Raw genomic sequence first — 22,372 nt, forward strand, 5'->3', positions numbered from 1 at the left:
GAAAACTAAAACGTTGTCTTCCCATACAATTAAAAGTTCCATAATAATATATTCGTTCCATAATAATAATAATAATAATAATAATAATAATAATAATAATAATAATAATCTAACGAATATATATACTAACGATCACTTTCAGAGCCCCGAGCCGAAAATACAATCCCCACTGACCGACTGACTCTCTCTCTCTCTCTCTCTCTCTCTCTCTCTCTCTCTCTCTCTCTCTCTCTCTCTGTTTCTTCTTCGTCTCTAACCGCTGGCGACCGCAAGACATTTATTCCGCCGACCGCAAGGCTGACCGTAAGTTTGGCAGGAGGGGGGAAATGTGCATGTGGATAAATGGGTTTTTTTATTCTTAATTATTATTTTTTTCTTTTTCAGAGTTGGACCCCTAACCACCACCACCGTTGTATTCTCTTATTTTCTTTATTTATTTATTTTGCTTGGTTATTTATTTATTTAGTTATTTATCCATTCATTTATTTATGTAGTTATTTATTTTTGTATTTTATATTATAGAAATTTCGTGTTCCTGGTTTTTTGTTGTTTATTTTTCATAATACTTCTACTTTTACTAATGCTACTACCATTACCACTACTACTACTACTGCTACTGCTACTCCTACTGCTATTACTACTACAACTACTGCTACTACTACTATTAATGAGATATCACCATTTTACTTAATCGACACAAGTTTACCTTCATCCATAAAATTGAGAAAATGAAGTTCCTTTAGCTTTAAAGGGTCTAGTAAAGTAATCACAGTTATACAGTATTACTCTTTCAGAACAATTTGTCTAAGTTCACAGAACCATTTTAGAACGACAAAGTTTGAAATTCAAGTTTGCATAACAGAGGAGATCGCATTGTATAAAGGAATAGTCACACCATCGTAAAAACAAATGAGCTGGTTTATTCCAAATTCGTTTAACGAAAACTTGGCTCTGCACAATACACGTCAAAAGAGCTGATTTAGGGGGTCCATTTGCAGCATCTGCGAAAAAGTAGTAAGGCAAGGGAGTAACTACCATTATTCTCAGTTTTATATTTTTGCAGATACTGCAGTCTTCCATTTTAGGGCAGAGTTGTCATTACAGACCTTGTATAACATAATAAATTTGTCATGAAAACTGCAAAATAATATCACTCTCACAAAGATATATTTCAAACCGGGAATCGCAAAAATAGTAAGAAATATTTTTTGGCAGTGACTGTCAAATAGGAGTAAAGTTATCAGACATGAACCTGGATTTGATATGGTCACAGAGAGAGAGAGAGAGAGAGAGAGAGAGAGAGAGAGAGAGAGAGAGAGAGAGAGAGAGAGAGAGAGAGAGAGAGAGAGAATATATCAGAGATTTTACATGGGGAAGATGTGAACATATTCCTGAAATCTGAACTGATGCCTGTGTAATCAGGAAGAAAGAGAGAGAGAGAGAGAAGATTTCTTATCTCAATTCTATCTCGTTAGTTCTGCCTAAAATGGAAAACTACAATATCTGCAAAATTATGAAAATTGAGATATGGCACCTATTGGGCTCGTGCAACAGTAATACACAAGTTACTGCAGTTTCAGAATGATTCTTCAATGCTTTATTTAGGGGGTCCCATTTGCAGTGTCTGCAAAATCAGTAGTAAGGCAAGGGAAAACTGCAGTAGCTACAATTTTTCTCGGTTTTGTATTTTTGGAGATCTTCTTAACTAACTTCGTAACCACAAGTCCAGGAAGAGTAAACAATTTGAATCACAGAGATATATTCCAAACCGGGAATCGCAAAAATAGTAAAAATATTTTTTGGCAGTGACTGTCAAAGAGGAATAACGTTATCAGACATGAACCTGGATTTGATATGGTCAGAGAGAGAGAGAGAGAGAGAGAGAGAACTAGATCGATACCTGTGGAATCAGGAAGAGTACAGAGAGAGGAAGAGAAACAGAGAGAGACCAAGCAAAAACTCTGGGAACCCCTCTTGATAGAGGATGGCCTTCACCTGTCAAGATATGAAGTAGTGAATCAGGAGAGAGAGAGAGAGAGAGAGAGAGAGAGAGAGAGAGAGAGAGAGAGAGAGAGAGAGATGAGAAACGGATAATACCAGAAACTGATGCTTGCCGTGTGATGACGTAAGGAACCTATGTATATATATATATATATATATATATATATATATATATATATATATATATATATATATATATATATATATATATATATACATACATACATAACATATTATATACGTATAATCTATAGTCGCCACCAAACGGTAATATAGCATATCCCCATTAGACAAAAACAGTAGCTTTTACATAAACCAAAAGTTTGTTGGATAATCAGTAAATATCAACAGTTATTAATCAGTGGTCCCAAGCATACTTCAAAAGCAAAGGTGTTCTTACTCTTAAAAAAGTGAAATAAAACATTTAATACAAGAAAAAAGTCAAGAAGAATGAATTTTAATAAACTTAATATAACTAGAAACACAAATACGTTCAAATAAACTCAAATGTAAACAAAAAAGATAAACAAATAAATTTCAACCGACCGACACCAGAAATATTTCGCAAATTCGCGTATGAAAAATGAGAGTGGTCCCCACACCTCACCCATCCCACCTCGTGACGTCACCACGAACGGAAGAGGCAACCTACCTACCTTTCTCCGCCTGCTGTAGCTAACGCAAACGTGACTTTCATTTTTCCCCCGTCTTTTATTTCCTCCCCCAAGTCTTAAAAGTCTCTTTTTTTTTTTTTGGTCCCAAGTCTTAAAACCGTGTGTGCGGGTTTCCGTGTTACTGTGATTTACTGTCCGTGGAAAGATGTGGTCAAAAACGAGCTCTAGAGGCGATGCGGAATTCTTTTCAGTCCGTTATTATTATTATTATTATTATTATTATTATTATTATTATTATTATTATTATTATTATTATTATTTTTGCTGCATCTCCGTCTCCATTCTATTTGCAATAGTATTTCTTATATGGCTTTGAGGTACAACAATAGAATATATTATTATTATTATTATTATTATTATTATTATTATTATTATTATTATTATTATTAACTTGCTACCGTATCTTCGTTTTCATTTTATTTACAGTAATATTTCTCTGTGGTTTTGAGGTAAAATAAAATATTATTATTATTATTATTATTATTATTATTATTATTATTATTATTATTATTATTATTATTGAATCTGCTAGCACTGACTGTTACGTCAACCACACTTATATAAAGCCCAAATTGCGTGGGTTCAATTCTCTCCTGAAAAGGTGAGAGTTTCATCATAAACTGTACTTCCTGTTCCTCTTCATTGCCTACAAGCGTAAAGGAAATTACGAGGTTCGTTTATTATTATTATTATTATTATTATTATTATTATTATTATTATTATTATTATTATTATTATTATTATTATTTTATTATTATTATTATTGTCATCATCAGTTCACAATCTTTGCCTGGCACTGGCGGAAGTAAAATGCATATTATTATTATTATTATTATTATTATTATTATTATTATTATTATTATTATTATTATTATTATTATTATTATTATTATTATTAGTTTAGAATCTTTGTCTGGCACTGGCTGAAATTAAACGTATATCATTATTATTATTTATTATTAATGGCTGAAATAAAACATTATTATTATTATTATTATTATTATTATTATTATTATTATTATTATTAAGGCAACGCCAAACCCCAGCAACAGAGAAAGCTTTGCACACGGCACATGCAAGCGCTTTCGACTCCATCGCCCAGATTTTGAAAACAGACTCTCTCAGGAAGAAGAAGTAGAAACCCACCCTCGTATGCTTCCTGTCATTCTCCGCTTTGGCTGCAGCGCGCATGCGCTTGTTCGGAAAGATCTTGCTCGGTGCCATTATAAGTCATGCAGAAATTGTTAAAGGACGCGGAACTTTCTCTTCGTCTTGTCAAAAGTTTTTTTATTATTTTTTTTTTCGAAGTTGAAGTTGAGACAATGGGTTTTTCGGCGGCTGCTTTGGCTGTGATAATATTTTGGAAGATTGTTTTTAGTTTTTTTTTTTTTTTTTTGTGTAGATGATTTGTGTATAATTATGTCTATATCTTCATTGACTTCAAATATATATACTGTATATATATATATATATATATATATATATATATATATATATATATATATATATATATATATATATATATATATATATAAATATAAAATATAAAGATAAAATCACGAAGTAAAGGACGACGGAGTCGAAAGGCCTCATGCAGCACTCCAGTGTTTCCCTTTCCTCTGTGGATTTTATCTTTATTTATATGTTCATCACGTTCCATATTTTCGTGATTCAGTTATACATACATACATACATACATACAAATATATATATGTATATATGTATATATATATTTTTTCTTTTTTTTTTTACTCACATCGGGATCTAAGCCCAGCCTCTCGAATGAAAGGCCCCGTGTGGGTCAGTTGGTAGCGCCCTACGAAGTTATTCTCACTCTGTATTTCCACCCAGTCAATAAATTATAGCTAAATATGATCCTGTTCCTTGAAGTACAATTTTCCGAACTCAGCAGAACAGATGATGTTCAATAAAGAAAGATTCCTCGTCGGGGGTTAGTGCCGCCAGTGCACCTCGTGCGGTGCACTGTAGGCATTACTTAAGGTTATTTGCAGCGTGCATTCGGCCCCTAGCTGCAACCCCTTTCGTACCTTTTATTGCACCTCCGTTCATATTCACTCTCTTCCATCTTACTTTCCACCCTCTCCTAACAATTGATCCATAGTGCAGCTACTTTGAGATTTTCCTCCTGTTACACCTTTCAAACTTTTACTCTCAGTTTCCGTTTCAAAGCTGAATGACCTCATAGGTCCCAGTGCTTGGCCTTTGGCCTAAATTCTACATTCCATTCCATTCCATTCCATTTAAAAGCAACTTTTCCTCACCGTTCACTGGAAAACGTTCGCATTCATCAGACCTCATTATCAACACTAATTCTGACATTCTCATTAACGGGACTCAGCAAATTTTTCACAGTTAACTGCACTAACAGTTAAAATCCTCACTACCACGGCTATGTACACAAACAGTAAATCCCTCTGAATGAATCCCATTACCACCGGGATTTACGACCGTCGAAATCAATCGGATCGGAAATATCACATCATTAGCATCACGTAATACTAATCCCACATCAATCGCATTACATCAGACCTCTTCAATTACCTCTGAGCCTCGATTTAACTACCTCATTAGAGGGCGCGAACGATATGGACGGTAATGGTGGGAAAAAACCTCCTAATGGTGGATTAATGCGCATGTGCAAACCGCAGTTTTTATCAAGGTCGTTTTCGTGCTTTTAATCTCTCTCTCTCTCTCTCTCTCTCTCTCTCTCTCTCTCTCTCTCTCTCTCTCTCTCTCTCTCTCTCATGGTTAAGTGGTATCGTGACGCATTGGTATATAGCACAGTTAGGGGGGCCATTTAACCACGAGAGAGAGAGAGAGAGAGCGAGAGAGAGAGAGAGAGAGAGAGAGAGAGAGAGAGAGAGAGAAACGCTCAAAGAATGCCGCCAATCACAGGTGTGCCGTTGGACAGGTATCTCCGGACAGGTGTAACGGCTAATGAAAGACGTGGACAGGTGTGTAGATCAATAATCAGGTAAGAATATTAATCAATAAACAAAAAATTAAGGCATAACCAATTTGACAAATATACAAAGCTTATGATTTTGTCTGTGTTATAATACAAATGTTGTGACAAATATTCTCATCCAAACAAAATTTAGCAATACACCTGGTTCCCTTTATGTCAAATTTATCTGTCAAATACTCGTATTCATCAACATTCTTACATACATGACCATTCATACTTACTGTAATTTCATTTCCTTTGACAAATATCACCCAAATAGTTTTTTGGGGGCCACATATCTGCCCCCGTTTCTGCGTAGCGATGGGATTCTAGCGCGCTTGCGCGGAAGGAAAGCACGCAGAGGTGATTGTACAAGCAGTAACAGCGTAGGGGAAAAAAAAAAGGAACGCATTATCAAGCGTAATCACCAGCTATCACAGGAAAAGGTATGACTCAGAGAGAGAGAGAGAGAGAGAGAGAGAGAGAGAGAGAGAGAGAGAGAGGAAACACAGGAAGAGAAACTCTCTTTAGGATTTAATCATAGATGTATTGCAATCAGAATGGCCCATCAACTGAAAAGAAGACAATACAGTGGATGATAAAGAGAAGAAGAAGAAGAAGAAGAAGAAGAAGAAGACGAAGAAGAAGAAGGGGAGACAATAAAGAAGGAACAGAAGAAGGGATAGAAGGAAAGGATTAGAAGTAAACAAAAGATAAAAAAAAGAAAAAAAGAAATTATAAAAAACATTAACAGAAAGGTTTGTAAGACAATCAAGAAAAAACTATTATTATTATTATTATTATTATTATTATTATTATTATTATTATTATTATTATTATTATTATTATTATTATTACTGAAGAAAGCAAGTTTCTAAAAATTCATTTTGACAAGTTACTCCTGCATATTATTATTATTATTATTATTATTATTATTATTATTATTATTATTATTATTATTATTATTATTATTATTACCACCTCTCAAACCGTGCAAACACTGAAACTAAACAAACTTCAAGAGTTCACTGAACGAGGAAGCAAGTCAAAGCACAAGCAAATAAAACAAGGAACAAACAAATTACACAAACAAACGAATCCACACAGGAATTCTATTCAGCCTGTGTTGGTCTATCCATCACAGTCAAGAATTCCTGTCAATGAATTATAAAAATTCAGCAACTGGGACGTATAAAAGGAAAACAGAGAATGGAGAAAGGATGAAAGGATTCAACACCGTGTTTATTTGCATTTCTCAGTCTGTGGAGAGAGAGAGAGAGAGAGAGAGAGAGAGAGAGAGAGAGAAGAGAGAGAGAGAGAGAAGAGTTATTTGTATCTATCCATAAATGTGTTGTACGTTGAACTTATGGGAAGTGCTCATTATTTTTTATTTTCTGTTTTGTTTTAGGTGAAAAGTCGGTCAGGTAAAAGCATAGAGAGAGAGAGAGAGAGAGAGAGAGAGAGGCTCATAAATAATAACTATGTTTGTGAACGATATTAAAATATTTCACGTAATTTCCCTGGAATGAGTCTTGTTTCTCATGCGCTAGTTTTATCAGTGTACAGTCTCTCTCTCTCTCTCTCTCTCTCTCTCTCTCTCTCTCTCTCTCTCAATAATATATACAGCACGCAAAAAAAAAAAAAAAAAAAAAACCAAAGTAGCAAAAATACATATTCTACGTACTTTCTCCTTGGTCATTCCTTCCCCCAAATCATCAAGAGCTCTTGGCAATCCATTACCACGATTCGTACCATCATCATGACAAGCACTGCCGCCAAGCATAGGAAGAGACAGACAGACAGACAGACAGGTCACCCGTTGCTTTGTTTTGTGTACCGCTGCGGTCATTGCGAATATTGGGATGTTTTTCGTCTCTCTGTTTTGGGTCGGCTGCACGCAATGCGATGCTCAGCTGTTTTTGCCCGGTTTGCTTCTCTTGTTCTGTTGTGACCTAATAAAATAATAGCTCTCTCTCTCTCTCTCTCTCTCTCTCTCTCTCTCTCTCTCTCTCTCTCTCTCTCTCTCTCTCTCTCTTTTTTACTGTATGTAGAAATGACAATTTTATCGTAAATCCTTTAATTTTTGGAAGCTCGTATATCTGTCAACGTGTACTTAACCTCTCTCTCTCTCTCTCTCTCTCTCTCTCTCTCTCTCTCTCTCTCTCTCTCTCTCTCTCTCTTACTGTACGTAGAAATGACAATTTTTTTGTAAATCCTTCAATTTTGGAAGCTCGTATCGCTCTCTCTCTCTCTCTCTCTCTCTCTCTCTCTCTCTCTCTCTCTCTCTCTCTCTCTCTCTCTCTCTCTCTCTCTCTCAAGTTGTCCAGTATTAATGTAGAAGAGAAAAAATTATAAGGAAAATAGAGAAGAAGGCAGCCATCATATTTATTATTATTATTATTATTATTATTATTATTATTATTATTATTATTATTATTATTATTATAATAACTTTGAAACTGGTGTAACTTAGCTTTCCTATTTTGTACCATAAATTGTTTATGCATTCTCAATTTGTATTATTATTATTATTATTATTATTATTATTATTATTATTATTATTATTATTATTATTATTATTATTATTATTATTACTGCTGTCGTTGCTTCAACAAAAAACAACAAAAAAGAAACTTCCCAAGAGAAAAATTACGAATCGTGCTGACGGTCCCTTTCATAACTATACCCCACATCTCTCGAAGCTGCCCATCTACAGCACGTCACTGCCCAGGGGCATATGACCGGGTATTTTCCCCCCCAACTTAAATGTGAGATGTTAAATGATTAATACCTTCCCTTGACAGGTAAATGGGCACGCCGGCCCGCATGACGTCACAGCTTGGCGGAAGTTTTGGGTATATGGGACGAAAGCTTGACCGAATTTTGCTTGTTTGTGATATATTTACTTGTTTATATACATATATATATATATATATATATATATATATATATATATATATATATTTGTATATATATATTTATTTATATAAATATATATATATATATGTATATATATATATATATATGTGTGTGTGTGTGTATACGTATATATATATATATATATTTGTATATCTATACCATATTTATTTATATAAATACGTATATTTATAATTATATATATATATATATATATATATATATATATATATTTCTATAATTATTTTTAACTTTTTCTTTATTCATTATTAAATTAATAGTCTGCTATGTCAATATTGCCAGTTCTCTTGTTCACGTATAAATAATCTATTGGCTTACTTCCTGCAGTAATAATAATAATAATAATAATAATAATAATAATAATAATAATAATAATAAAACCACAAACCCCAATCTCAGTTTGACAAGATGGCTTGCATTTTCCCCATCATCCGAAATTACCAGGAAATCTCTAAAAATAAACATTGGCGAAGAGAAGACACACAACCAATCAGGAAGACGAACAGACGCCCCTTCTCTCTCTCCCTCTCTCTCGCCCGGGGCGTGAAGTTTCCCCACCTGAGGCGACGATTTTGTACTTTTCATTTTCCCCCAAGTTTAAGTGATTGCATCCGAACCGCAGCTTATCAAAATGAATGTGGATGTAGGTTATATTCGTCTTCGCTCTCTCTCTCTCTCTCTCTCTCTCTCTCTCTCTCTCTCTCTCTCTCTCTCTCTCTCTCTCTCTCTCACACACACACAAATAAGGGAAATTCACGTTGAAATTCACAGGTTTATTTAAAATTTTCATACATCAGTTTTAACTATGAAGGGTTGGAAGTGAGAGAGAGAGAGAGAGAGAGAGAATTCCTTTTCTAAGAAAGAGAGAGAAAGACTCTTCCCTCTCCGAGAGAGAGAGAGACTTTTCTGTCTCTCTGAAAGAGAGATGGATAGAGCGACTTTTCCCTTATTGTGTATGATAGAAGAGAGAGAGAGAGTGAGAGTGGCTTTTTCTCTCTCTCTCTTTTCAAACTGAAAGAGATGGAGAGAAAGACTTTTCTCTTATTGTGATGGAGAGAGAAAACTTTTCCCTTATTGTACAGAGATAGACAAGAGAGAGAGAGAGAGAGAGAGAGAGAGAGAGAGAGAGAGAGAGAGACCCTCTTATCTGAGAGATATGTTTTTTCAAAGGCTGGGCGGGGTTCTTTAGACCTGTCAGGCAGGACCCCATTGAAACCAGATAGGAGCGATAAAGATGAACTTCGGAAAAAAAGGAACCACATTGTCAGTCTCCTCCTCCTGATATTCTGGGAAGGAGGTTCTCTCTCTCTCTCTCTCTCTCTCTCTCTCTCTCTCTCTCTCTCTCTCTCTCTCTCTCTCTTATCTTATCACTCGTATTTATGAATGACACAAGTTATTTGCTTTTGGTTTGGGTAATGCTTGATTTGAGCACTTGTAGACATGTTGGTTTCTTAACTCCTGTGCCCCAAGTGATAAGGAGTTTATCACTCGTTCATTTATCTAACTTGTTAATTTATTTGGTGATTTAGTTATTTATCTCATGTTTAGTTATTTCATTAATGTATTTCATTATATATACAGTATATATATATATATATATATATATATATATATATATATATATATATATATATATATATATATATATATATATATATATATATATATATATATATATATATATATATATAATATATATATTATATATATATATATATATTTATATATATATATATATATATATATATAATTAAAAATTATATATATATATATATATATATATATATATATATATATATATATATATATATATATATATATATATATATATATATATATATATATATATATATATATATATATATATATAGACTTCCCAATTCCAAAAGCAGAAGCCATTCCATTCTCTTATCTCGCACTTTACCTCACTATATCTCTTCCCCCCATCTTTACTTTTGCTGTGTCATCTCTTAACTCATTTGGGAGACGGTTTCTGTTCTGTCCCCAAACTGACGTTAGGTGCGTCACAAAAGGCTTATCATCGTTCCATCTACTGTAGGCTTTGGAATATGCTCACTGCTTCTATTTTTCTTAAAGTTGGACGAACATTTCATTGGGAAGATAGAGAGATGGATAGATAGTGTGCTGATAATCAGAAGGGATTAGCCACGACCTACTGCTCTCTCTCTCTCTCTCTCTCTCTCTCTCTCTCTCTCTCTCTCTCTCTCTCTCTCTCTCTCTCTCTCTCTCTCTCTCTCTGAGGGGGAAGCGTCTTTCTCTCTAGCTCCCTCTCTTAGAGAAGGAAAAATCTCTCTCTCTCTCTCTCTCTCTCTCTCTCTCTCTCTCTCTCTCTCTCTCTCTCTGAGACAGGAAACTTCTTTCTCTCTCTCTCTCTCAGAGAAGGAAAAGTCTCTCTCTCTCTCTCTCTCTCTCTCTCTCTCTCTCTCTCTCTCTCTCTCTCTCTCTCTCTCTCTCTCTCTCATTTTTTCGACCTTTTCTTCCTTAACATCAAAATCATTCGACTCAAATAAATAAAAACAACACGCCACGAAGTAATCATTACCAACACAAGTGTCATTCATTACCTCACGTTCTTTTTCCTTACCTGTACAACTGCCCCTCAAGAACAGCCGTCACTTAAAACTCATTAAACCATTATACCCCGGCAGTTTTCGTACCCACGACCGGGCATTTTTTGACCAATTCCCGATGAAAATGGCTTCTCTGTCTGCCTGTCTGACCAGTTAAAAACCGTATGTCAAGATCGGTAATTAACCGTTCCTCCTTGACAGTTCATTTTATCTTTCCAAATAAACCTCGTAATTACGTCATCACGAACGCAAAGTTTGGTCAAGGAAAAGTTACGTTAAATACGGCTTATGTATTGGTGAATGAAATGTCCTTTTTTATATACTTTTTCCTCTTTCTGGGAGGAGAAAGGTATGTTAAATACGGCTCACGTATTAGCGAAAGAAACGACGTTTCCTTTTTCTACAGGTTTAGGAAAGGTATGTTAAATACGGTTTACGTATTAGTGAATGAAACTTTTTTTTTCCCCCTCTGGGAGGAGAAAGGTATGTTAAATACAGCTTACGTATTAGTGAATGAAATAGAGTTTCATTTTTCTACATGTTTAAGAAGGTATAATGTTAAGTACTGCATACGTATCAGCGAAGAAAAGCAGTTATTTCGATGCAGGTTGTGATTAGGAGAGGAACTCTAGTCTCTCTCTCTCTCTCTCTCTCTCGAGTTAGAGATTAAGTTAGATGATAATGATGATTATAAACGCCAAGGTATACAATATAACAGAAATGATTCATAAACAAACAAAGGTGATACCTATTTTTGTTTGAAGTTTCTTCTCAGAAACCTCAAAAAGATAGTCAGTGATTTCTTTTGCCTAGAAAGAAGAAAGAACAAAAGCAAGAAATAAATGATAAATAAAAATGACAAATAAGTCGATGCATAAATTAACAGATAGATGAGTAAAAAATTTATGAATATATAATAAAAGTAATATACCAGTTCCTTCACATTAATACTACACAGTCGACTACAGATCAGTGACGCAACGACAGTCACGTTCCGGATCGTAAGAAATTCTCTGAAGATATTCCAACAATTAAGACCTAATTGGACCTCAAATTCTAGCTCTATCATCACGCCAGGTGTTTTGGGGAGGGGGAGGTGTTAGGGGATGGAGGAAGTGGGGGGAGGGGGGAAATGTCGAGTCATTATGTCTATAAGTGATATAGACCTAAGCACAAAAAATGGGAAATAAAAAAGATTCAGAAAAAGATTCAGAAGGGTTGTTTAGGCCTAAGGGAGGAATCTCGTCCCGAGGAAATCAAAGGTGAATTTTGTTTGCGCTTCTGGTCACGTCCAGGTCTCTCTCTCTCTCTCTCTCTCTCTCTCTCTCTCTCTCTCTCTCTCTCTCTCTCTCTCTCTCTCTCTCTCTCTCTCTTTATTTTTTTAATGATTAAATATTTTTTGCGGTCCTGGCCACGTCCAAATCTCTCTCTCTCTCTCTCTCTCTCTCTCTCTCTCTCTCTCTCTCTCTCTCTCTCTCTCTCTCTCTCTCTCTCACACACACACACACACACACACACACTCATTTTAAGAACACAAACCTTTTCAGTTGAAATATAAACAGATTCAACTCAATTACAAGATAACGTAATGAGATAGACACATATTAGCATTACGGTTTCATATTATATTTAATCTGCTAAATTTATTAAATAAAAATAACAGTTTTCAATTACGAAGCAGAACAAGTTAAATACCCAGATAACGCCGAGTCTGACCCCCAAAATCACGTCAGGACCCAACGCCCAAAAATAACGCGATGAGCAAGCGTCCCGTATCGTCAGAATTTTTCCTTAACGAATTCCGACCCCCCACATCCTGACTTCGCCTGACCCCGCCTGTGTTTCAGATTCATAAACAAGCCGTAAAATACGATTTTATGCGCCTGCGCAGTTAAATTTTTTCCGCGTGGCAAAGCAACGACACAGTGGGATCCCGTACCATCAATTAGGACGAAATTCTTCGGCGGATTCAGGCTTTTGGTGCCCTTAAAGGCATCCCCACAAAAACAGGTGTTAATTATTCCGTGTACTGCACTTTCCGAGGCTAATTGAATAACCACATAACATTACAGTTAGATATTTCGTGGGCGCATGTTTGTAATGCTACAATCCGTTATTTTCCGATCTCCATACTGTCTTGTTTCAATATTTTCAAGTTCTTGCATTAATTAATGAAATACATTATTATTATTATTATTATTATTATTATTATTATTATTATTATTATTATTATTATTATTATTATTATTATACAGAAGATAAAATATTCAGAAACCCACCACAGGAGCGACTGACTTGAAATTCAGGCTTCCAAAGAATATGGTGTATTATAATTATTATTATTATTATTATTATTATTATTATTATTATTATTATTATTATTATTATTATTATTATTATTATTATTATTATTATTAGCAAACCTCCACTTCATGATCAGCAAGCGGAAACAAAATCAGAGCGAAGAGAAGTAACTACAGTTCAAATGAACTACAATTGAATGAATAACTTTAAAAAAAAGATTTTCATCTCATTATTCCCGTGGTACAGATGTTCTCTTTTGAGGGGAGTTTCGTCTTGGGTAACCAAGCAGATCTCGTTCTTTTCTCTTTCTCTCTCTCTCTCTCTCTCTCTCTCTCTTTTTCTCTGTACTTCTTCCTCCTCAAATGGCGTTGGATTCTGGTCTTGAACTTGAAAAGGTTCCGAAGACAATGGAGCGAAGGAGAGGAAAGGCACGGGGTATAGAAGTGTGACTTTTGGAGTTTGATATGATTCCTGTAGGAAGTTCCACATTCCAAAACCGTAAGTAAGCCTTTGTCCACCCAGTTCTTGACCCTTCTTCTTCTTCTTCTTCTTCTTCTTCTTCTTCTTCTTCTTCTTCTTCTTCTTCTTCTTCTTCTTCTTCTTTTGTTTTGGGCATATTCTTTCTTTTTCAACGTCCTACCCTACCCCTCCCCTCCCCTCCCCTTCTGTGTACGGAAGGGGCGAGGGAAGGGGGTGGTTAATTGTTGTTTGTTATCTGTTCCATAGAAGCGAGGAAATGGGAGCAGAACCGGGAACGTTCTATTGACTTAATTCCTAGAAAGCTATAACACGCGTTCAGTGGACGGTGTGTTGATCTCTCTCTCTCTCTCTCTCTCTCTCTCTCTCTCTCTCTCTCTCTCTCTCTCTCTCTCTCTCTCTCACAAACCCGATAAAGTTTAACGTCCCCTGCCGGTCACGAAATGCCAAGAAAAAAAATGATTTATTTCCATCCGCAGCGAACGGTGCCGCTTTTCTCAAAACAAGTGACGTCACAGCTACGTCACAAGATAAGGCGCTGATGCAACATCGCACCATAATAATACTCCTGAACAAACATTCGGGGAAAATAAAAAGCGTGCGGTTTGCTATCTTCCATCAGGTTAGCCTCGTGCAATAATTCTTTCAAGCGCGACAGGGATCGTGCACTAGAGTTTAAACTATCGTGTCATCTATCGTGTAACGGCGGCGTTCAATAGGGGACAAGAACGTGTAAATAAAAACGTTTTTTAATCATTTCTGGAAGATTTGTTTTTGGCTCGCTTGCGGTGGCAATGGTGGTTGCAAAGTTTTTCTCAAATAAATTTATTTTTCCTTCTTTTCTCTTTAAGTAAGAGCATGAAATTCTTGTAAATAAAATTACAATGGTGTTATTAATAAAATTACAATGGTGTTATTGATAAAATTACAATGTTATTGATAAAATTACAACGGTGTTCTTGATAAAATTACAATGGTGTTCTTGATAAAATTACAATGGTGTTATTGAAAAAATTACAGTGGTGTTATCGATAAAATTACAATGGTGTTATTGATAAAATTACAATGGTGTTATCGCAGTAGCTTAAGGATATTGCGTTTTGAATCATAAAGTTTAAGAAAAATGTGGAAAGTGGAAATAATGTTTTTAGGAAAAGTTATATACACAAATAGATTACTTCTTCCACATAAATTTATTCCGCCGCAGTGACACGGTTTATGATCTAAATACAAAGATATATTTCTTCGTAAATGTGTATCACTTTCTTCTTCACTTAAGTGTATTATTATTATTACTTAAATGTATTATACATGATTTATACCAGCGCCTATATGAATAGACGGATGTATAAATGATTATGTATGTATATACATATATGGTTTTATACATATGCGCTTATACATAAAAGCACTGTAACATAATACCAGAATTTCTTGTTTCTTTAAAGCATATTACGTGGAGAGAGAGAGAGAGAGAGAGAGAGAGAGAGAGAGAGAGAGAGAGAAACCTTGAAGCCAGTCAACCCCAGATTAGCATACGCCAACACAACAACCAACCTCCCGAGAGAGAGAGAGAGAGAGAGAGAGAGAGAGAGAGAGAGAGAGAGAGAGAGAGAGAGAGAGAGAGAGAGAGGCCTGGCGAGGCATCTCAAAAGGCAAACAGCCTCAGATCCAGTCCGTTTCCTAGAGGATTCGAATCCTTTCACTCCCCCCCCCCCACAATCTCTTCCAATCGGGCAGGAAGGACCTCGCGCTCCCCAAACTCCAGTGACAAGAATTAATTGATGAGCAATTACCTGGCAGTCTTTGATTAGCTGGTTAGGTCTTTTGTCAGTCTTATGACAGTGTCTGATTACGTCTAAGTCTTTGATCTGCTCGCTGGGGTCTTTCCTAATGGCAGTGGTTGGGAGTCTGTCTTTAATGGCAGACTTTCCTTCGATTGTGGTCTTTGAATTGTGGGTACTCTGAGTCTTACATTCAGTTTGATTGGATATGGATTTTCATTCACAGCGAGGATTTCATTTTATGAAAGCATTGTACTGAATCTGTTCTTTTATTTGCTAATGAATTTTCATTTAATAATAGTTTTAAAATAGGTAATATTTGAGTCTTTTCTTCAATTTATTTATGTATGGGTTGTTTCATTTCGTGGAATTATTTTGATAAATCTATTCTCTTGTTTGTTGACAAACTTTTACTTAATAATAGCCTCCCAGTAGCTGGTATTTTGACATAAGGATACCTTCTTTTATTTGAGAAATTGCTCTCTTAATGGTGTCATTTAATTATGGTTTTTACAATTTTATAATTGATGGTGTTCAATTTTAAGTAATGATAGCAAAGATTTGTGTATGTGTGTGTATATTTATGATTCCACGAGTACTGGACATAAAAGTAATTTTAAACATATACGTTTGACATATAAATACTGTGTAGATACACATGTGTAGAGAGAGAGAGAGAGAGAGAGAGAGAGAGAGAGAGAGAGAGAGAGAGAGAGAGAGAAATTAAGAGCCTGTTTGCAACAATGAAGTCTTTCAATTTATGAAGTAAAAAAATTACTAATTAAGAATGTAAGAATTAAGAAAGAGAGAGAGAGAGAGAGAGAGAGAGAGAGAGAGAGAGAGAGAGAGAGAGAGAAATGTCAAGCATACGATGTTGCAAACAAACAGATCCTACACACTAAATACGTCACAAGTCACCTCCACTTCTCCTTCAGCACTCCTACTCGCAAGTCTCTCTCTCTCTCTCTCTCTCTCTCTCTCTCTCTCTCTCTCTCTCTCTCTCTCTCTCTTCCCCCGCGATGATGTGTACCCTGGTAGTTCGTAAAATAACTTCAAGTTCTGTTAATGGAGACTTTCTCGCATAAAACCGAATGCACGGAAATATATTTGTAACGTAAATGTATCGTCAATATATCGTAAATATCGTGAATATATCGTTTGATATATCTCCGCCTTTATCGGTAAATAATAATTTGAACGACAGTAAAATAAATAAAGACTTTCTTATATATCTGAGCAGAAAAAATTTAGCCTTTTAAATAAGAAAAAAATGTCAATTTTGTTTTCATTTTATTTATAGAACAGATCTATAATTTTTTTTACTGTTAATAGATAAAATTAAATCCTATATGTACATTATAGACACAAATCAATGCTAATTACTGTGTATAATTTATGTATACGTTTATACATCCAACTATCTCTATGTATTTCTGCATATAGTATTTAATACACAATAAGTTATTATATTCACATAACTTTAAAGATTTGTTAAAAAGACCTTTAAACTTTTAAAAGGCTTCTGGGAGCAAGTGGGACTTTTTTCCCCTGCAACTTGAAAGCGTGTACCCCATTGCCCACACTTTAAACCCACGCCTACGTGGGCACTGCCCACACGAGTTGGCAGGGAAAAGAGAGAGAGAGAGAGAGAGAGAGAGTTCAGATCAACGTTCAAGGAGGAATAATAATAATAATAATAATAATAATAATAATAATAATAATAATAATAATAATAATAATAATAATGATAAAAATATTATGGCACCTCTGAGGATAATTGTGAGGAATATAAACAATCTATTAATATATTCTTTAACATATTTATATTTATATATATTCATTAATATAATTATTAATATATTCCTCTTTTATGAATATTTGTCTTTTTCTCTAAATAATGAAAGAAAAATAAAGAGAGAAATATTTCACTACCTGTAAACATTCAATAAATATCTCAATACATATATATATATATATATATATATATATATATATATATATATATATATATATATATATATAAATTTAATCATTTCTTTTCAATACCTCCAATTCGAAGAGTTTTACTCCCAGATTAAATATAAAAATTATATTCATTTTCATACATTTCGATTTTCTTGAGAAACTTTTATTTTCTTTCGTGTCGTGAACGTTGTGTAATATCTCTTTTATTCACTGTGACTTTCCGATATTTTTCCAGTGTCCTTCTCTCTCTCTCTCTCTCTCTCTCTCTCTCTCTCTCTCTCTCTCTCTCTCTCTCTCTCTCTCTCTCTCGTAATCCCACTGTTCCAGTTAATCTTGATTCTTTGACATTTTAGAATGAAGCTCCACAATTTAAGAAACGGGCGCCTAATTGCTCTCTCTCTCTCTCTCTCTCTCTCTCTCTCTCTCTCTCTCTCTCTCTCTCTCTCTCTCTCTGAAATTTTTACTCTGAAGTTAAAATTTCCCGTGTCAGAAACACACTTAAAAAAAATTATTCTCTCTCTCTCTCTCTCTCTCTCTCTCTCTCTCTCTCTCTCTCTCTCTCTCTCTCTCTCTCTCTCTCTCTCTCTCTCTCTCAATAAAAGCATCCATTGCTGAAACCAATCGCTTAAATGACTTTCGCTTTCAAAAAAGAAATATAAATAAAAAAATCTTGTCTTCTAAACATAGCCATTCCCGATGAATGAGAATAATAGCCCCGAAAACTGGAGTGTCATGTGGTGTGGTGGGGAGCGGATATGTGTCACGGATGTGTAGGAGAGAGAGAGAGAGAGAGAGTAATGTTAAGCGTGTGTTCCTGGCAGAGGAAAGTTTCATTTTTAAAGTAAAAAATTTAAGAATTATAAGAAGAGCAAAAGAGAGAGAGAGAGAGAGAGAGAGAGAGAGAGAGAGAGAGAGAGAGAGAGAGAGAGAGAGAGAGTAATATTAAGTGTCTGTTCCTGGCAGAGGGAAGTTTCACTTTTAAAGTCAAAAATTTAAGAATTATAAGAGAGAGAGAGAGAGAGAGAGAGAGAGAGAGAGAGAGAGAGAGAGAGAGAGAGAGAGAGAGAGAGAGAGAGAGAGAGAGAGAGAGAGAGCCTGTTTGCAACAATGAAGGCTATCAATTTATGAAGTAAAAAATTTAAGGATTAAGAGCGAAGAGAGAGAGAGAGAGAGAGAGAGAGAGAGAGAGAGAGAGAGAGAGAGAGAGAGAGAGAGAGAGAGAGAGAGATTTAAGTGCCTGTTTTCAACAATGAAGGCTTTCAATCTATTAAGTCAAAAATTGAAGAATTAAGCCTGTAAGAATTAAGAAGAGCAAGAGAGAGAGAGAGAGAGAGAGAGAGAGAGAGAGAGAGAGAGAGAGGGACGATGACTGACCTACTCCGATGCTATTTTAGTATCATAGAAGAAGAACCTGTAACACCATCCAGTGATTTGTACAACTGCCAAAAGAGGTAGAGATGACGGACACTTTCAATTTCTCTCCAACATTTTTATGTGTTACTTGTTTGCACATACATCTACACATTTAAATAAACATTGGCTAAGTGATTCGGTAGTTAAGAAAGTATATTATGATATCAGAATAATATGCTTACACGTACAGACAAGCGCAGAAAAAAAATATCAGGAACGATACTGGCTGATGTGATAACCACTGAGGTCTGCGTTGAAATCACCATAAATTTCTGTGTTCGTGATTATATATATATAAATATTAATATAAATAAGTAAATATATATATATATATATATATATATATATATATATATATATATATATATATATATATGTATGTATATATATACATATACATACATATTTATTTATTTATATTAATATTTATATATATAATATGTGCGTGTGTTTGCGTGCGTGTGTGTGTGCACACGTGTAAAAACTCCCTAATATACCTCAAAATACATAATTTGGACCTATTACTTTCGGAAATGTCAAAATCTTACTCAATTCTGTATATTATACATAATTCCTCGCATCTGTGTATTCATTTCTACATACGCGCGCGAACGTGAACGTACGTGTAATAAATACTTATATTTTTCCCGCACTCACTTACAATTTATATGCTCCCGTCTTCTTCAACCCGAAATTGCTCAAACTAGTCAGCTCTTTCCGGCTCAATATTATTATTATTATTACGCAACCGGGAAAATATTTCACTCTAACATTTCCTGTATAATAACAAGTGAACGTAGATTACAAATAAACCTTTTTTTCATTTAAATAAAAAAATGGGCGACAGGTGAGCTTTGAACTATTTTGTCCAGGAGTGCGTTCAGCTGGAGTATGAAGTAACAGAATGACTGACAGATGTAAAGTTATCTAGGAAATGCTACGCAGACCTACTAAAGTGTGTCAGTGAAGTATAATTTCCGCCGGGTTAAAAAAAACGAAACTTTTGAATGAGGTAAAACTCTCAGAGCATCGAAAGGACAATTCACAAGGCAGCAGGTTTACTGACAGCTTGAGATTTAGCTACAGAATTCAGTAGGATGGTCGACTGTGAGAAATACTGATTTATTCATTCAACAGGATGGTCGACTGTGAGAAATGTAATTGTACAATGGAATGACAGACGGTGAAAAGATATTCGACAGGTGTAAATACATACGTAAATTGCAATGAAACGACAGACAGGTGGAAATTCAGCATTAGAATACACCAGGATAGTCGACAAATGGAAAAGAAGCGGGAGAATGCGATAAACAGGTGAAATGCAACTGCTATACAGTGCAGTGGGATAATAAGCAGGTAGGAATGCAGTTAGAACACAACAGAATCATCTGCAGGTGGAGGAGCAGTTTTAGAATGCAAGAAGCTGATCGACATGTCGATTGCCAGTTAGAGAACGAGAGAGAGAGACAGACAAGGAGATACCCCGAACGCCCTCTTCAATCCTGCACATATAAAACCTGCTCGACCGCAGATGTTGCAACGAGATTGTACCCACACACACACACACATATACATACAGACATCCACACACACACACACACAATCCATCGCTACCCACACACACACACATACACACAAACACACGCTCACAAATCAGCCAGCAAAGGCGAAGACAACGCACACACACACACACACACACACAAACAAGTGTCGCCCACGCAAAAGTTGATGCCTGTTAATCATTACGTCGAATGACATCCCACTTTGCCTATCTTTGCGATAAAAGGTATTACCCGCAACGCCCCAGAGTATCCGAAATAACAGATGACGTATCGCCCTTACCTTGGGAACAGTTGCAGGAGGAGGAGGAGGAGGTCGAGACGGTGGTGGTGGTGGTGGTGGCGGCAAGGATGACCTTATAAGGCGACACTCGAACTTGAGACACTAAGCCAGCAGCCGCAATCCATCGATTTTCATTTCAATTTCGGCCGACCACCGTCGTCGTCGGCGGAACCGCCAATATTATGAACCGCGACAGGGATTATCCTTTCAGAGATTATACTTAATATCCAGTCACCGAAACACTAATATATTTCTAATATATATATATCCTTCTCTATTTTCTTCTTCTTCCTAGCTCCCTCTTTGACAAAACACCACTTATTATTTTTCAATTATTCCTACAATCATCTGGGCACCGGTTTTTTCCTCGAGACCCTTTCAAACGGAATTCGAGAAAATTCAAAAGTCCCTTTTTCCCTCGAGGGGTATTAAGGAAGAATTCTTTTTCCTTTCCTGTCGGGGCGTAGGAAGTCCCCGAAGGTGTATATATATATATATATATGTAAGTCTGGTCAGAAGCCTGCGCACTAGGTCCTCACTCGGCAAAAGTCACCACCATTCTGAGCCAGTCGCGCGCGTGTGTGTATGTGTGGGAGACTTCAACGCTGCCCCTCCTCTCTCTTTCTCTCTCTCTGTCTCTCTCTCTCCTCACCACAGTGACCCCTCCTCCCCCTCCATCTCACCCCCACCAGGAGGACCACCTCCCAAACCTGACATCGACGCGCAGTTGTCAATTATTGTTATTCGAAATCGATTGACTTAACCTCAGGGACGTTCTGTTTCATTGTGGGCATTCAGCATGCAGAACTGAGCGACCGAGAGATAAGTATTCATCAAGGTTAATGTATTGACGTGGGCGCTCTGCCACTGAATACCCCGGTCTGGTTGGGGGTACGTGGGCACCGTACTCCCACGTGCCACGGCGCATACCCGTTTTGGCGATTCCCTATCATTCCTTCCTGCACGCACGCACGCACGCAAGCACAGGCTCAGACACACTCAAAAGCACGCAAATACTCTGTATCACTCAGCATGCACGCTACGCGTTCTCAAATTCAGGCACAGTCAGCTGGATGCCATCAGTGAGACAGCTCTCAAGCATGCAAGTCATATGGACGCTCACTCTAAATCTTGCTCTCTAAAGGAGTCAGCAAGCGCCCAATAAGCAGTCATACTCAGTGATATGCTTACTCACTGCGTGCCCACACACACACTGGGGCTCACAGTAAACGCTAACTCAGAATGCACTTACACTAAAAAGCACTTGGAAAAAATCACTTACACACTTTAAAGAGAACATTACTCAAGGACATACTTCCTCAAAAGTATGCACGCTCATTGTCTTACATCCTCAACACAGTCACACTAATGAGTACCTTACTAAAAATGCGCTAATTTGAGAGTGAATGCACTCAA

General features: G+C 36.0%; 1 protein-coding gene across 2 annotated transcripts in view; it reads right to left on the reverse strand.

The window, feature by feature from the left end:
* Positions 1-22,171, reverse strand: part of LOC136830639 (zinc finger CCCH domain-containing protein 13-like) — a 245,317-nt gene extending 223,146 nt beyond the window's left edge. For both annotated transcript variants that reach the window (XM_067090221.1, XM_067090220.1), the window contains exon 1: positions 20,957-22,171. The gene's annotated coding sequence lies outside the window, so the exon portion shown is untranslated. The remainder of the gene's footprint in view (positions 1-20,956) is intronic.
* Positions 22,172-22,372: the final 201 nt, after the last annotated feature.

This window comes from Macrobrachium rosenbergii, chromosome 47, assembly GCF_040412425.1.
Source record: "Macrobrachium rosenbergii isolate ZJJX-2024 chromosome 47, ASM4041242v1, whole genome shotgun sequence".
Taxonomy (NCBI): domain Eukaryota; kingdom Metazoa; phylum Arthropoda; class Malacostraca; order Decapoda; family Palaemonidae; genus Macrobrachium; species Macrobrachium rosenbergii.